The sequence below is a fragment of the Odocoileus virginianus genome, chromosome 32, assembly GCF_023699985.2.
Source record: "Odocoileus virginianus isolate 20LAN1187 ecotype Illinois chromosome 32, Ovbor_1.2, whole genome shotgun sequence".
NCBI lineage: Eukaryota > Metazoa > Chordata > Mammalia > Artiodactyla > Cervidae > Odocoileus > Odocoileus virginianus.
In genome coordinates, this window is record NC_069705.1 from 34,798,718 (window position 1) to 34,811,961 (window position 13,244).

Genomic DNA, 13,244 nt, shown 5'->3' on the forward strand with positions numbered 1-13,244 from the left:
TGCTCTTGCTGCGTTCCTGTCTGCACTGAGATATAAAGGACTATGGCACCGGAGCTCTTTGGAGTCCCTTTAAGGATACGGAACTATTTCACAAGTTGAGGGAGTAAAACTAGATGAATACTGTGTATATAGTGATGACAGTAAGTAGCTCAAAAATGACCCGTAACAAAACAATTATCCACAGAGAAACGATTTAGAAAGACTTGCTAATATTTAAGATTGGCTCCAAGAGAGACTTAAGATAGTGACCCACATTTCAGAGATAATGTGCTCTCCAGAAATGAATGCCTTCCAGTATTTTTAGAACAGATAGCCTTCACAATTTTATATCCCTGGAGTTGACCAGGGGTCAGAATTATCTATGCTCACTCCCAAAACAAAAATGAAGAGTTCTGGAGACGGCTTCTTTTTGTGTTATTGATGCAGTCCCTCTTAATAGCCGGACAGTCAGCTAACAAGAGGTAAGACCCATCTGGGGATTCAAGATTGGTCAGCATAAAGGTGAGATGACTGCCTGGCGGGCTACAGCTCATAGGGTCACAGAGAGACAGACACGACTGAAGTGACCGCGCGCACACCCAACTGCAAAGTAATGCTGAAAACAGAGCATTTTCCTCTAATTTCCTGTCCGAGACAGAGAAGGGTTATTGAAGTTTTAGAATGAGCAAGTGCATGCTTTGAGTGGGTCTCCAGGGTGCTCAAGCATAAGCTGCATCACCCAGACACGTGTTAAGAGTGGGGTGATTGCCAAACCATGCACCATGGAAAAGAAGAGAGAACCACCATGTCAGCTCCCCAGCCAGCGATCATGTCAGAAAGGGAGTGGGAGCAGGTGAAGCAGCAAATCTAAACGTGAATCAGAAGCTGCACCTCCTTCTGTATAGTTGCTAAGTCGTGTCTGACTCTTTGCAACCCCATGGACTGTAGCCTGCCAGGCTCCCCTGTCCGTGGGATCCTCCAGGCAAGAATACTGGAGTGGGTTGCCATTTTCTCCTCCAGGTACCTCCTTACAGAAATACAGAGAAAATATTTTGGAGAGATGCTCCAAAGATTGTAAAGAAAACCAGTTTACTGACTGGGGCTAAGATTTTCCTGAGACAGAACTTAAATTCATATACCTTAAGCTTTTATTGAGAAATTATTTGTTTGGAGTGTTATGCTAAACATTATGGGGGCCTAACAAATTCTGCTTTATAGAAGTCTGCACTTTCATAAATGCAAGATTTGGTGCCAAAGCTGCTCAGCAGAAAGAAAATCAGCACAAGAGAATATGGATGGATGGAAGGAGAGAAGGAAGGAAAAGATAATCTAAAGCACCATATACAAAGGGAAGGATTAAATTTTTTCTGTGGGTCTATAGCTTATGAAATCTTAAGAGAAACATTATTTTCTTCTTATTTTCTACCCCCTGTGAATTGTTTGCTTGACATTCAAGACAGACTGTTTCACACTCTAAAATGAAGGCTATTTTTGTTTTGTTTTCTTCTGAAAGTCTATTGGGTAGTTTTCATCAAGGAGTCTTCATGGAAGTTTTAATATGTATAAAAGAGGATCTTACTTTAAATAACCATGGAGTGAACCAACCACTGACCCAAAAGCAGGAAAGAAGAAAGAAAAGGTTTAAAAATGATGGACCAGAAATAGCAGACAGCAAGGGCTGCACTACTTTCAAAAGACACGCAGAGAAAGCAATTTAAAATCATCTGCAAAGAGACTGACATGATTAAATTTTTTAATAATGCAAATTTGTTGTTGTTGTTTACTCGCTGAGTCATGTCCGACTCTTTGCAACCCCATGGACTATAGTCCACCAGGCTCCTGTGTCCATGGGATTCTCCAGGCAAGACTGGAGTGGGTTGCCCTTTCCTTCTGGGGATCTTCCAATCCAGGGATTGAACCCGCATCTCCTGCATTGGCAGGCAGATTCTTTACCTCTAAGTCACCAGAGAAGCCCAATGCAAATAACAAATGTTAAAACTCCTTCAGAGCCACATTTTAGACTTAGGAAGGGGTTTTAGAAATCTTCCTATATAACTGCCTTGTTATAACAGGCTGAAAAACTCTGAGGTTCAAGATAAGTCCAGAATCTTGGCATGGTTGGACATTACTTGGTGGTGATTATTGTTACCATTTAATGGCAGGGCTGGAATTAGTAACCAGGTGGCCTGACTCCCAGTCTATTCATTGCTTTTTTCAACCTAACATCCTCATTCCACTTCAAATTAATTTACCTGTTACAACACACTTAAAAAAAAAGTTTTACATGTTTATTCTAATATAGATTAATAAATTTTTCTAAAACATGCAGGTACTCTGCTCAACAGTGGTTCCCAAACTTAACTTTGTAGACAGGTTACCTGGAGAACTGTTAACGCAGACCTAGCTGGGCCTCCATCCAGGAGCATTTACTAAGTTCTAAGGTGATGCTGAGGTTGTAGTCCATTTTTGTTTTAATAAAGTTTTAAAAATTATTTATTTATTTGGCTACACTGGGTAGCAGCTGCAGCACACATCCACATTTTTATTAGCACTTTTCTGAGCAATGGTCCTAGGAGACAGACAGTAGTTACAGCAAACGATTCTGTAAAGTCGGATGAGAACAACTGACAATTTTCAATGAGAGAACAACGTGAGACTAACTACCAGTTAGTAAAGAATCCGCCAGCAATGCGGGAGACCTGGGTTCACTCCCTGGGTTGGGAAGCTCTGCTGAAGGGAACAGCTACCCACTCCAGTATTCTTGACTGGAGAATCCCATGGACAGAGGAGCCTGGCGGGCTACAGTCCATGGGGTTGCAAAGAGTTGGACACAACTGAGCGACTAATCAGAGCACAGCTTAGCAGGTGTTAGCTCCATCACCATTCAGAGGTGTAATCAGTAGCCTCTTTCCAGGCCACATAGGCCTTTACAAACACTCCTCTCTGCCCACAGCCTCTTCCTACGCCTTGCCTGGCACACTCCCCACCCCAGCCTTACTCCTGGTGTCTTTCAGATTGTCATGGGAACTCCTTCCCCATCTTCTCCTTGTATCCTGTATCTCTGTCTCACTGAACTGTAACTGTGAGTGATGCTTTGAAGGCTCACTTCCCTTCAAAGACTTTAAACATCTTGAAGCAATAATCTACATTTTCAGCACTTTGAGCCTAGCACAGCAACAGGTACAGAAATAACATCTGTTGAATGAATGCTTTTATCAATGAGGATAACTTGAGAGAAAAAAATATAATATCCATATGATAGAACTAGTTCTCTGTGAGTGAAATGCATGGTTCTCAGTTATATGTTTATTATCTATCTATCCATCCATCCATCCATTTTATCCTTAGTAAGCCTATAAATAAAATGAAAACTTGTGTCAAAAAAAAAATCATGTGAACATGTGTAAATGTAATTTCACCTGATACAAAACCTTTCATGCAAGTATTCCTCAAGTACTACCCAAAAGTTTAGCACCATTGATGATAATACATTTATTTATTGCTGTATGATCTCCTCTAGAGATGGGATTTTACAGTGTACCATCTCCTCTAGAGTCTAGGATTTTACAACGGGGCGGAGGGGGAACCTTTGATAAAACCTGAGGTCCTTCTAACCACATCCACTCTGGTAGGAATCAGACACCGAATTTATTTGATTACACTCCTGGCTGGACCTAAGAACCTTACAGTGTACTCGCTTCCATTTTAAGAACTCTAATTTTTGAAATTTTGTCTGTATTAAATATATGTCTGTTATGTTTTCTGGACTTGTATGGAATAAATATGATTCTTTTTCATATCAGTACCTCAGATTCCTAAAGATAGTCATCATGGTCTATCCAGCATGTTTTCTTTAGTCAAAAAAGGAATAGGAAAAAAAGAAAGAAAGAAACTGTGTTATTTGCATTTTTTAAGAAATACTTATCCAGTACATTTACTAATTCAAATACAACTATATGTTTACTGTATATATCACCATTTAGATACATATCAGAATATTATCTCATCCAGAAGGGATATATGGGAGTGTGCAAATCAACTCTGAACTAAAAATACAAATAAGTACGAATGATACACACTCATTAAGAGAACTTAACTTGATTTCTGTGTTATCCTATTTCAATTTCCAATTTTACAAGCTTTTTGGTCACTGATAGTGTCCCTGATTCCACGCTTCTCACTCACAGACTATATTCACCTGAACATTGGGAGTAGCAGCAGAGGAAAGTCTGAAGGGGCCATCTGCCATCCAGTCCTAGAGTCGTCCTTAATTTTGTTTCATGGTGACACTCCTGCCTGGTTAAAGACACAGCTGACAGACCTCCCTTCCACTTGAAGTCTCCATGTCTGATAAAAAATGGGATACTTCAGTTTATGCAGCTGTTCACCAGCTAATTATCTGCAATCATTTCTGATTACTTAATAGGCCATGGTAGGATGTGTGTTTGCTGCTATGCAGAGTTTACACATTAGGTTTTAATGCGCTGATATAGTTAATTGTTTTGCTCACTGCTGCCTGTTAATAGACCATTCCTGAAAATGAGACCATATCTCAGTGGAATTCGGTTGTTTATTTTAAATAAGTAATAACTACAAACTCAGATCCTAGACCCAGTGTTTACCATTTTAAGAACACACTTTTTAAAACTGCTGTATCATTCCTAATGTGTTCAAATTATTCAAGTTTGGAGAAAACGAGTTATTAAACTAATGAGTCCATAACTGACTCAAATACTTAGATTTAACATTTTTCCTGCTCTGCTCAGTTTCCTAAATTGTTTTCTGTTATTGATAGCAAAATAAATTCTTTTTAAATGGAGCCAAAAACTGAGTGTAATAATATGAGAAAGATATATGCATATTAAAAGCAGATGAATATTTATTAATATGTAAATGAATATGCCATGGCTAAAGATTGGAATGAGAGAGATGTACATTAGGTGTGGAACTGTTCTAATGAGACTGCTCCTTTGTTTTGCAGTTTTGCATTTTATGATAGCATTTAGTACAAAAAGCTAGTGCTCAGCTTTAAAAATTTACAAAGCTCTTCTTTTGTTAACTGTCTATATATTTGTGTTTCTGAAAGCTAAAAATGGAGGCTTAGTGTCCACATAGATGCTTTGGGCCTTGCTCTTTGTATTTTCTTTTCTGTTGACAAGATTTTTTTCCTACCATCATTGTTTCATTTCATCTCTTTTAACTTCCTGTTATTTTTTCCCCTCCTTCAGCCAATAGTATTTGAATAATAAACAGAAAATTTTTCAATCCTAAAACCCTTGGACTCTTGGAGTTTCTCAACTCTAAAACTCTTGGAAGAGGTTGTTATTAGCCCCACCATAGAGCCACCAAGCAAATGACCCACAAACTGGAAAACAATGAAACCAAAGAAGTTTTCACACTGTCACAAAAGTTCTAGGACCAAAAACAGATTTCTCAACATGGGGATCTAGCAAAGGGACTTAGAACACCCAGGGAATTTGACTTTGAAGTCCAGTGGGACTTGATTAGAGAACTTGCACAGGACTGGGGAACAGACACTTGGAGGGCACAAACAAAACTTTGAATGCACCAGGACCCAGGAGAATGGAGCAGTGATCCCACAAGGGGCTGAGCCAGACTTGTCTGTGAATGTCCAGGAGTCTCCAGCAGCCTGCCGTGGGGTCGGGCCACTGAATACAGCAGTCCCATGAGCAGTGGAGTGCTGGCGAAAGTCCTCTTCAGGGAGGCTGCCATTACCCCAACCGTCCTTTGGCCTGAGGCCAAACTACAGGGAGGCAACACAGCCCCAGCCATCAACAGAAACTTGGATTATAGATTTACTGAGTAAATTTAAAAATACCTGGTGTAACAGGAAAATTTGGCCTTGGAGTACAGAATGAAGCAGGGCAAAGGCTAATAGAGTTTTGCCAAGAAAATGCATTGGTCATAGCAAACACCCTCTTCCAACCACACAAGACTCTACACATAGACATCACCAGATGGTCAACACTGAAATCAGATTGATTATATTCTTTGCAGCCAAAGATGGAGAAGCTGTATACAGTCAACAAAAACAAGACTGGGAGCTGACTGTGGCTCATATCATGAACTCCCTATTGTTAAATTCAAACTTAAATGGAAGAAAGTAGGGAAAACCATTAGACCATTCAGGTCTGACCTAAATCAAATCCCTTATAATTATACAGTAGAAGTGACAAATAGATTCAAGGGATGAGATCTGATAGAGTGCCTGAAGAACTATGGAGGGAGGCTCTTAACAGTGTATAGGAGGTTGTGATCAAAAATATCCCCAAGGAAAAAAAAGGCAAAATGGTTGCCTGAGGAGTCTTACAAATAGCTGTGAAAAGAAGAGAAGTGAAAGGCAAAGGAGAAAAGGAAAGATATATCTATCTGAATTCAGAGTTCTGAAGAATAGCAAGGAGAGATAAGAAAGCCTTCCTTAGTGAACAATGCAAAGAAATAGAGGAGATCAATAGACTGGGAAAGACTAGAGATCTCTTCAAGAAAATTAAAGATAGCAAGGGAACAGTTCATGCAAAGATGGGCACAATAAAGGACAGAAACTATATAGACCTAACAGAAGCAGAAGCTATTAAGAGGTGGCAAGAATACACAGAAGAACTATACAAAAGACATCTTAGTGACCCAGATAACCATAACAGTGTGATCACTCACCTAGAGCCAGACATGCTGGAGTATGAAGTCAAGTGGGCCTTAGGAAGCATCACTAGGAACAAAGCTAGTGGAGATGATGGAATTCCAGTTGAGCTATTTCAAATCCTAAAATATGATGCTGTGAAAGTGTTGCACTCAATATGCCAGCAAATTTGGAAAACTAAGCAGTGGCCACAGGACTGGAAAATTTCAGTTTTCATTCAAATTCCAAAGAAGGGCAATGCCAGGTAATGTTCAAACTACCATACAACTGCACTCATCTCACACGTTAGCAAAGGAATGCTCTAAGTTCTCCAAGCCAGGCTTCAGCAATATGTGAACTTCAGATGTTCAGATGAGAACTTCAGATGTTCAAGCTGGATTTAGAAAAGGCAGAGCAACCAGAGATCAAATTTCCAACATCCATTGGATCATAGAAAAAGCAAGAGAATTCTACAAAAACATCTATTTCTGCTTCATTGACTATGCTAAAGTCTTTGATGGCATGGATCACAACAGACTGTGGAAAATTCTTAAAGAGACTGTAATACCAGATGACCTTACTTGCCTCCTGAGAAATCTGTATGCAGGTCAAGAAGCAACAGTTAGAACCAGACATGGAGCAATGGACTGGTTCTAAATCAGGAAAGGAGTATGTCAAGGCTGTATATTGTTACACTGCTTACTTAACGTCTATGCAGAGTATACCGTGAGAAATGCCAGACTGGATGAAGCACAAGCTAGAGTCAAGATTGCCAGGGGAAATATCAACAACCTCACATACAAATATGACACCACCCTTATGGCAGAAAGCAAAGAGGAATTAAAGAGCTTCTTGATGAAAGTGAAAGAGGAGAGTGAAAAAGTTGTCTTAAAACTCAACATTCAAAAAACCAAGATCATGGAATCTGGTCCCATCCCTTCATGGCAAATATTTGGGGAAACAATTGAAACATTGAGAGACTTTATTTTCTTGGACCCCAAAATCACTGCAGATGGTTACTGAAGTCATGAAATTAAAAGACACTTGCTCCTTGGAAGAAAAGCTATGACCACGTAGACAGCATATTAAAAAGCAGAGACATTACTTTGCCAACAGAGATTTGTCTAGTTGGAGCTATGGTTTTTCCAGTAGTCATGTATGGATGTGAGACTTGAACCACAAAGAAAGCTGTGTGCTGAATAATTGATGCTTTTGAACTGTGGTGTTGGAGAAGCCTCTTGAGAATCCCTTGGTGAGGCAGAACTTCGAACCAGGCAACCCTAAAGGAGATCAGTCCTGAGTGTTCATTGGAAGGACTGATGCTGAAGCTGAAGCTCCAATACTTTGGCCACCTGATGTGAAGAGCTGACTCATTTCAAAAGACCCCGATGCCTGGAAAGATTGAGGGCAGGAGAAGGGATGACAGAGGATAAGATGGTTGGATGGCATTACCGACTCAATGCACATGAGTTTGAGTAGGTTCCGGGAGTTGGTGATGGGCAGGGAAGCCTGGAATGCTGCAGTCCATGGGGTTGCAAAGTGTCAGACAGGACTGAGCAACTGAAATGCACTGAACTGAAAACCCTTGGCTTTTATTCTGTGACTTCCAAGGACAATAAGGTTCACCCACTTTCTGTGTTTGGGGGCCTTGTTCTGCCTTGTGAGGCATTGGATTCACCTGCTTAAAAATGGATTACTGCAACTAGGACCCTCAGTACTACTTGGATTCATCACTCTGGTTGACCTGATAACCTGCTTTCCCAGTGTTTCCATGCACTCAAAGCCATTATCTCTTTGCAGTCATAGAAACAGGCCCTGCAAGCTATTGTAATTAAGTTTTGGACTCACTGCTAGGATATATGACTTCTGTCTAGAATAAAGGATGCCTGCATTACCGAGAACACTTGGCTCTCCCTATTCTTCATGAATGACGGCTTTTCATATTTCTTTCACACATTTCAATCCTAAATTTCTGACGTGTCATTGAAAACATAAAACTCAGCCCAGCACCTTCTTCCTGAAAATTTCTTATGAGGTTCCAGACTCCATTTCCGACACAGCACACCTCCTCCTGCTCCCACACTTCCCTCACCCATGTCCCCTCCATCCTGAGTCCTGCCCTGCCAGTGAAACCCACATCCTTCTCTGAGGCTACTACCCCTGCTACATCCTTCCCCTCTGGGACCTCCCACAATAATAGCTGTGATGGGAGGAGGGGGAAGATTAATGAAGATAATAAAATGAACTCTCCGGTTCTGATGGCCAGGGACTGTGCTCAGCGCTTCACAGGGATATAGCACTTTATCATTGAAAGTGTTGGAGACAGCACAGACAGCACCAACATCACCACCACCACCTAACAGGTGAGGTAAGTTAAGACTCAGTACACAGTATCCCAATCCTAATCTACAGTTTAGTTCACTAACTCAGTCATTTCCAACTCTGTGACCCCATGGACTACAGCACGCCATGCCTCCCTGTCCATCACCAACTCCCTGAGCTTGCTCAAATTCATGTCCATTGAGTCTGTGATGCTATCTAACCATCCCTTCCTCTGTCGTCCCCTTCTCCTCCCACCTTCAATCTTTCCCAGCATCAGGGTATTTTCCAACGAGTCAGCTCTTTGCATCAGGTAACCAAAGTACTGGAGTTTCAGCTTCAGCCATCAGTCCTTCCAAAGAATATTCTGGACTGATTTCCTTTAGGATTGACTAGTCTGATCTCCTTGCAGTCCAAGGGACTTTCAAGAGTCTTCTCCAACACCATAGTTCAAAAGCATTAATTCTTTAGCACTCAGATTTATGGTCAAGCTCTGATATCCATACGTGACTACTGGAAAAACCATAGCTTTGACCATACAGACCTTTGTTGGCAAAGTAACATCTTTGCTTTTTAATATGCTGCTTAGGTTTGTCATAGCCCTTCTTCCAATGAGCAAGGGTCAGGGGTGTGACCGGCCTTTGAACTAGCAGTCTGATTTAAGAACTCAATTGTTTTCTAGCATCTAGCAATTAAACACTGTACCTACCACATTGCACAGCACTGGCAGAATAGATTCCTTTTCTCCTTTGCTCAGAAGGCCCTCTGATTGGATCATTAACCCAGCTGGGTCCTGATGTGCACTGGCTTGTTCTTCTGCCATGAGCTCCCTAAGGGGAGAGAGTGACTTTTATATCTTTGGAACAAAGACCTGGCCCATCTTAGGAACTCCACTTGTAGCAGTGAAATGGAGTGAATTCATCTGTTACATATTTCCCCTGTTTTTGCCTTCATAGTCCCTACAATCCTGCCAAACAGGATTCTTTGCTATTCCCCACACGTTCCGTTCCCTGTGCTCTGGGCTGTATTTACTGAGATGCCTTTGTACATATGCAGATCTTCATCGAAGTGAAATTCCAGCAGCCATCTGTCCTGAGGTTTGTCCACTCCTTAGTCAGGTGTGGGCTCCCTGCTTGCTCCCGTCTGTCCACACTTTGCTTGAAGAACTACATCCCTCATCATCTCTATTTCACTTAGGCATTGGCGAGATCTACTTTAAAAATACGTATCATTGAAGTTTTCACATAGGGGGAGCTCAGTAGGGATTAACTGAATTAAAAGCTAAGAAATAATTTAAACTGGTTGACTTGGTTTCCTGAAAAAGGAAGAGGTTCAAACTCATGAAGCACTGTGAGGGGTACTCACATTTTTTTCATCTCTATATGTTATGAAACATGAGATAGCAATAACGAAGCCTTATTTTGATGGCCTCTTTACTTTTCAACGAATATATGCTCTTTGATTAGTCTTTGATTGCCTGTCTGTGTGTAAGCAAATTTCTATAAAAAGCCAATTTTTTTTCATTTAACTTACTAGAAAGATTTAACAGCTTTTAGACACCAAGGAATTTCTCTTTTATAATAAACCAGTGACACTCTTTTCAATGACATTTGAGTGCATTCATGTTTGAATAGTGGTAAGAAGGTTAAAAACATTCCAACAGAGTGACATGATATTAGACCTTAATCTATTAGGTTCAACAAATGTTTACCAAGTTTCTACTGTGTACAGGCACAATCCTTGGTAAGATTCTGTGAAGAACAAAGAAGGATTACACGCAAGCCTTTAGGTGAACATCAGGAAATCCAGACAGGACAAGTTATACAACACAAGGCAAACCCTAGCATACGCTCCAGAAGAAATGTAAAATGCTGAAAAGATGTACAAAGAAAAAGGAGGTTAAATTTTTTGGAAACTCATTAGAACATTTGTTCTTTCATTCCACACAACAACTTGCTAATAATGGTAGTCTAGAATATGTGATTGTGGGTACAAATAATAGATTATAAAATTAATAGAAATTAAATTTTAAAAGTAATAGAAAGTAATAGGTTTAAAATAAATTTATATAAATTTTTAACATGACAAATTTTAGAGGAAAAAATGACCATAATTTTATTAGCATCCCACAATTATTTTCATCTGTATATGTTAGATATTTGTATTTACCAATGACACACAGTTCTGGATACAGCCACTTTAATTCATGGAGAGGAAAGAAACATATCCGTGTGTTTTAGCACTACGCAAACTTCAAACTACAGCCTGTGTGACACACATTTCTGAGTTAACCTATAGCAAGCCAGCTTTCTTAAACTAGAAAATTAGAAATAATGGGAACAAATTTCATGGGGCAGTTAAGAGGATTAGATGAAATAATCTATGGAAAGCGACAACAGCTGTCACCACATAAAAGTTCAGAAACAGCAGCTCTTAAAAGCATCATTTTACCTTCTATCTCATTTTTGGCTTTCCCTGAATTATGAAAAGCCTTTATATTCACAGGATAGTGGTCTGAAATATCAAGAAATAGGCAGATAAACTCCAAAGGAATGAACAGTAGCAGACCACACAGCAGCTTCCAAAGGTGCAGCACAATGATGCACCAATGTAGGATCTGAAGGCTGACCATCTGGTTCTGGCTTGGGTGCTGTGGGAACCCACACTGTTGATGGGGATAACAAAAATACCAGTTCTCTTCACCCGGTGACATAAGGAGATGCAGGTGCAGTGGCTCCTGCCCTCCCCTCTCTGAACAAGATGTCCTAGAAACACCAGACAGCCTAGGGATCACCTCATGTGCCTGCAGACAGCACCAGGCAGCTCGATGAAGACACACAGCAAATCCATAATAAAGCAGGCCAGAACTGGACTGCAAGGGCTCTGAAAATTAATCTGCCTTTGGGAATAAAGCCCAAATTTTAAGTCAGAAACTAGACACTCTGCTAAACAAAATGACTGCATATTCTATTTACAGAAGACCGAGTCTCCTAACATAATAACCAAACATTAAAGAGTATCCAAACATTAACAGCCAAATACTTTTTATACAATTGAACAACCATCTGTTTCTGTTCTGAACTGGAAAACATACATCTGAAGGAGAAAAGACGCTCAGCTGACAGACTTCAGTTCAGTCACTCAGTCAAGTCCGACTCTTCGCGACCCCATGAACTGCAGCACACCAGGCCTCCCTGTTCATCACCAACTCCTGGAGTCTATCCAAACCCATGTCAATTGAGTAGATGATGCCAACCAACCATCTCATTCTCTGTTGTCCCCTTCTCCTCCTGCCCTCAATCTTTCCCAGCATCAGGGTCTTTTCAAATGAGTCAGCTCTTTGCATCAAGTGGCCAAAGTACTGGAGTTTCAGCTTCAACATCAGTCCTTCCAATGAACACCCATGACTGATCTCCTTAGGATGGACTGGTTGGATCTCCTTGCAGTCCAAGAGACTCTCAAGAGTCTTCTCCAACACCACAGTTTAAAAGCATCAATTCTTCGGCATTCAACTTTCTTTACAGTCCAACTCTCACATCCATACATGACCACTGGAAAAACCATAGCCTTGACTAGGCAGACTTTGTTGGCAAAGTAATGTCTCTGCTTTTTAATATGCTGTCTAGGTTGCTCATAACTCTCCTTCCAAGGAGTAAGTGTCTTTTAATTTCATGGCTGCAGTCACCATCTGCAGTGATTTTGGAGCCCAAAAAAATAAAGTCTGACACTGTTTCCACGTATTTCCCCATTTATTTCCCATGAAGTGATGAGACTGGATGCCATCATCTTAGTTTTCTGAATGTTGAGCTTTAAGCCAACTTTTTCACTCTCCTCTTTCACTTCCATCAAGAGGCTCTTTAGTTCCTCTTCACTTTCTGCCATAAGGGTGGTGTCATCTGCATATCTGAGGTTATTGATATTTCTCCCAGCAATCTTGATTCCAGCCTGTGCTTCCTCCAGCCCAGCATTTCTCATGATGTACTCTGCATGTAAGTTAAATAAATAAGCAGAGTGACGATATAAAGCCTTGACGTACTCCTTTTCCTATTTGGAAACAGTCTGTTGTTCCACGTCCAGTTCTAACTGTTGCTTCCTGACCTGCATACAGGTTTCTCAAGAGGCAGGTCAGGTGGTCTGGTATTCCCATCTGTTTCAGAATTTTCCACAGTTTATTGTGATCCACCTAGTCAAAGACTTTGGCAAAGTCAATAAAGCAGAAATAGATGTTTTTCTGGAAGTCTCTTGCTTTTTTGATGATCCAGCAGATGTTGGCAATGGGATCTCTGGTTCCGAGATATCAGAATAAATC